We start from the raw sequence: 5,456 nt of genomic DNA on the forward strand, positions 1-5,456 counted from the left end.
AGGTATATTAGTATTTTACTAATATTCTAGAATTTTTCCCTCAGTTCCAGAGGGATGCCTGTGCTAGGCTCCTTGGACAGCTTTGACAAAGCACCAGAGACTGTGTTAGATAATAGACTTTCTTTCTCAATAATTCTGAAATGTAGAAGCCCAAGGTCTGGTGTTGGAACTTTGTCTCTTGGCTTGCAATAATGATTGCTTTCTGACTATGTCCACACGTGGCCTTTCTTCAATGCATGGAGAAAAGGAGGGGAGGGATAGAGAAAAGGGGGAAAGGAAGGAGGTGGGAGGAGACCAACAAGGAAAGAGAATATACTCTATTGTCTCTTATAAGAACATGACCAAGCCAGCTCAGTCAGTCAACAGGGTCTTGAGGGAGGGAGGGAGGGAGGGAGGAAGGGTGGGAGGGAGGGAGGGAGGATTGAAAAGAAAAAGACAATTAGACAACGCCATAGCATGACCCCAGCCAGTGCTGAGGCTGAAGCGAGTTTATTTTTTTTCCAATCTGCCTTTACATCATTCTAGGTACATACAAAGAATATGGTCAGTCCTAAGACATAAACAAAGTAGTCAAGGAACAAACAAAACATAAACAGAGTAGTTAAGGAGCAAACAAAGCATAAACAAAGGTCCCAACGTTACTGTATCCAGAGTCTTGGCCCATCAAGATACAAACAACACATTCCTTAGCTCCCACATCAGGCACTCACAGCCACCCATAACTCCAGCTGATATCTTGAGCCTGCTTTCTTGTCCTAGTCCAAGGTCGCATTCCCGCCAAATTCCTAGAAGGTCTACTGGTAGTTAAAACCAAGAACAATAACCCTCCAAGCTGAGCGCTGGGAGGCCAAGTTTCTAAAGCCTGGAGCAATACTTGTCCCCCATCTTTTAGATTGGATCTATATGCCTCTGGGTCTGCCTGAACTTCTCCCAGACCCTAGGCTCTCAAGGGCCCAGGACCGCCAGCACCGACAATATTTCACCTACCCATCATTCTTATCGGGGCAGGGCAAGAGGACTCCAGCCAGCTGACTGAAAGCCAGGTAGTGGGTTTTATGAGCTAACTTTGGAAACCCCAGAGCATCCTTTCCTGTACTGTTTTTGTAGCTGTGTCTAGAAGCCCAATATTTCATGGAGTGGGGACAGGGAACTTATCTTTATTTTAAAGAATATTTTTATTTGCGTGTACATGTGAGTACAGATGTCTTCAGAGGTCAGAAGCATCAGAAGATATCAAGAAGATATCAGCTGGAGTTATGGGTGGCTGTGAGTGCCTGATGTGGGTGCTAGGAACTGAACTCAGGTCCTTTCAAAGAGCTGAACACACTCTTAACTGCTGGACCATCTCTCCAGCCCCAGAATCTCTATCTTGTAGTCAGAGTTGTAAGTGGATATGTGGATAATAATAATTTGGATAGTCTAAATTTCCATCCTGAAGGAACCAGGGGAAATTGAGATGTAGATTTATTGACAATAGAGTTAAGGCATAAACTTGCTTTTGAGATCACATACTTTTGGGACCCCAGAGATGGCTCAGCAGATAAGAGCATTAGTTGTGTTTTCGCCAAGATGGAGCCCAAAGAGAAGAAGGAAGCTCCTGCCCCTCCCAAAGTCGAAGCCGAAGCTAAGAAGGCAGTGCTGAAAGGCGTCCACAGCCACAAAAAGAAAAAGATCTGAACGTCATCCACCTTCTGGTGGCCCAAGACCCTGCAGCTCCGGAGGCAGCCAAAATATCCTCGAAAGAGTGCGCCCAGGAGAAACAAACTTGACCACTCCGCTATTATCAAATTCCCACTGCCCACTGAGTCAGCCAACAAGAAAATCGATCATAACAACACTTTTGTGTTCATTGTGGATGTCAAGGCCAACAAACATCAGATCAAACAGGCTGTCAAGAAACTCTATGACATTGATGTGGCCAAAGTCAATACCCTGATAAGACCAGACGGAGAGAAGAAGGCGTATATTCGCTTGACTCCTGATTATGATGCCCTAGATGTTGCCAACAAGATTGGGATCATCTAAACTGAGTCCAGATAGCTAATTCTAAATATACACTTTTTTTTCACCATTAAAAAAAACCAAAAAACCACAAAAACAAAACAAAACAAAAACAATAGTTGCTCTTGCAGAGGACCCAGATCAATTTCCTAGCCCTCAAAGGGCAAGCTCACAACTATCTCTAAGTCCAGTTCCAAGGGACCCAATGCCCCCATCTGCCATCTGTTCTCACTGCATGTACAAAGTGCACAGACAAGTAAGCAGGCAGAATACCGATACACATAAAGGAAAAATAAAGGTTAATTTTTTAATTACTTAATATGCTTTGCTTTTAGTATAAACAGTCTGATTTGAGCATAAATCCACACAAAACATCTATATCCCCAACACAGTAAATGGGTCTCAGCAATCAGAATCTATTCCTGTATGTGCTGTGCTATGCTCTCTTTGGGGAAAAAAATTCATTTATCTACTTTTTTCTTCTTCATCTGTAAAATAAAAATACCCGTTTGGTTTTTTTTTTTCCCCCTTATGGATAGAGTCAGCAACTTGTGTGTCTCAAGCTGACTTTGAACTCAAGATGTAATTGAGGATGACCTTGAACTTCTGATCCACCTGACTCTACCTCCTATGTGTTGGATTATAGGTCTATGCCACCACACCCAGTTTTCAGATTATTTTATTGTATGTATATGAGTGGTCTGTATGCATGTGCGTATGTGCACCATGTGCATTCCTAGTGCCCACAGAGATCAAAAGAGGATTGTAGTCTCCTGGAACTGAAGTTCAAATGGCTGAAGGTCATCATGTCAGTTATGAGAACTGATCTCAGGTCCTCTACGGGAGCAGCAAATGCTTTTAACCACTGACCCATGTCTTTTCTGTTTTTGTTTTTCAAGGCTGGGTTTCTCTGTGTAACTCTGGCTGTTCGGGAACTCACTCTGTAGACCAGGTTGGCCTCTGACTGCCTCTACCTTCCATGGGCAGAGATTAAAGATGTGAACCTCAACCTCTCTGCTCCTCTTCCTCCTCCTTCTAATAGAATTACTTTTTACTTATTCTTTGACAATTTTCTACATGTAAAGAGTGATCCTGATCATATGGATTCTAACTTCCCATCCCACTCTGCCTAGTAATCCAGACTCTCCATCCCACTCTCTCAGCACCTAGAGTAAGTCTCCCTCTCCTTGTACATTCTTTTCTCTTCTGTTGTTAGTAATCCACTGAGCCCAATTAGTGCTGTCCACTGAAAGGTTGACTGCTCTTGTTGACTTCATCTTGAGAAAGATGTCAAAACCTCAGGAGTTCATGTGTGCACTGGTCATGCCATGTTCCCAAACATCATTTCACAGCACTTCTTGGACTCCAGTTATTATGTTCTTTCTAGTCCTCTTCTGAGATGTTCCCTGAGCTTTATGTGAAAGTATTGATACAGATGGTCCACTTGGGGTTGAAAACTCAATAAATATTTATTTCTCTACACTTTGACTAGTTATGAGTCCAAATTCATTGTTGACAACTGCAGAGAGAAGTTTCTCAGGCCAAAATTGAGAATAGCACTAATCTATGGGAATAAGCAGACATATTTAGGGAAAAGTTTGACAATGTGTCATTTAGTAAACCAGCATTGTGTAGGTTACTTCTTAGGGCCTATAACCTCTTAACTCATGGGATTTTTGACCAGGTTTTATATATATATATCAGGCCTGAATTCCTTCCCGTGGAACAGGCCTCAAATCCAATCAATCCCAAACTATTTGGTTACACCTGTAACCTTCATGCCACTATTGCATCTCTGAGGGCATTTTACCTGCTACATCAGTATTTTAGCACTCAGAGTTGGCTGTAGCTGTACCACTGATGTCTTCTATGCCAAGTGGCTTACACAGAACTTACTAGCACCATAAAAGCTAGAAGCAGGAAGGTTTCAGGTCACTTCCAGTTTGATTTCACTGTCTTGTAACCAAAGTAAACAAACTGCAGATGATTCCAGCCAGCACCTGTCAAATCCCTTCAAGCTTCAAGTCTTCCCAACTGAGGTCCAGACTTCAAGTAGCAGAGACAAATCATTCTCCTTCCTGTCTGAAACCTTGATGCTCAATATAGTCCAGAAGAATTAAGTGGTTATCTAAAGTTATTGTACTTTGGTGGTACCTTTTAATGCAACAATAGTAACTGAAATAATTCACAGGAAAGGCCCAACACATAGATGTTAAAATTAGTTCTCTTTTTTTTTCTTATTTTAAGAGCCCCAAGTGCCTTTAGATGCCAGGGAAAGTGTGTGGTGGTACTAGGTGTCTAGAGGAGGAAATCTAAAGGTGTTAAGTGTCATGTTATCCAAATGCCACAGAAAAAGGTCAAGGGGCAGAAGCAAGATAGATAGTCACCTTGGCCAAGCCACAGCAGATGTCATGTCCAAGAGGCAAGTACCCAGAGTGCAGATCTGGGAGAAAGGTCAGGAAAGGATGGGTCATCTAAGTCCATCATGTGGCATTTCAGCAGGGCTCCTGGAGTTGGTCAGCCTTGATACCATGATGCACTTGGAACTAAGTATTCTTTAATTTTGATGCTTGGCCTCTTAAGAGGTGGCAATTTCTAGTTTAGGAGGAAATTGGGATTATATGGCACATTCAAAATGGAATACACCATAGATGATCCCTTATCAAAAGGTACATGGTATGTTCTGATGCCTAAAGTTGTTGAAATCATAGATGATCTAAACCAACGGTTGTCACAAATCTTTTAGATATAGTAGGGATTCCTTTAAATAATGCAAATGTTAGTCTCCTGGCTGTGTCACACAAAAGTGAGGTGGGGAATTTCATAGGCCTTTTACAGCAATGTGTGATGATGAGGGGAAACCAATTTGGATAGTTCAGTGCAATGGGGCTAGAAAGAGCAGAGAGCTATTTATACCCTTAAACCTGAAGGCATAATGGGAAGCCACAGTTACAGGTAAAGAAAACAGTGACCTCTATATTGTACTGCTTCCAGCAGGACACAGCCAAGCTATAGACATCTGTAGGGAGAACCTCAGAAGACTAATTCTACAGCCATATTCCTCTCAGCCAGAACCATTTTTGACTGAATCTAAAATGGAGGCCAGAAGATACGGCCCATCAAAGCAGACCTCAGAGCTTAGTGTCTAGGACCCAGAATGGAACAAAGAAAGGAAAAGATTGGATCTGGAAGGATAAATTTAAGATAACAGGAACAATTCCAGATGTGTCGACTCACATCTGCAGTCCCAGCAGTTTGTTCAAGGTTAGCCTGGACTACAGAGTAAGACTATAGCTCAAAAGCAAAATCAAAACAAAAAACCCAAACAAACAAAAACAAGAGAGACGGAGAGGGAGAGGGAGAGGGAGAGGGAGAGAGAGAGGGAGAATCACAAAGTTGGGTGGGAAGGGAGGTGAAGGTGGAGGGGGTAGATCTGAGAGCCTTTGAGGAAAAAG

General features: G+C 42.4%; 1 pseudogene; it reads left to right on the plus strand.

Moving 5' to 3' along the window:
- The first annotated feature begins 1,569 nt into the window (after positions 1–1,569).
- Positions 1,570–2,025, plus strand: LOC110319390 (annotated as a pseudogene).
- The last annotated feature ends 3,431 nt before the right edge of the window (positions 2,026–5,456 follow it).

Source organism: Mus pahari, chromosome 3 (genome assembly GCF_900095145.1).
Source record: "Mus pahari chromosome 3, PAHARI_EIJ_v1.1, whole genome shotgun sequence".
Taxonomy (NCBI): Eukaryota; Metazoa; Chordata; class Mammalia; order Rodentia; family Muridae; genus Mus; species Mus pahari.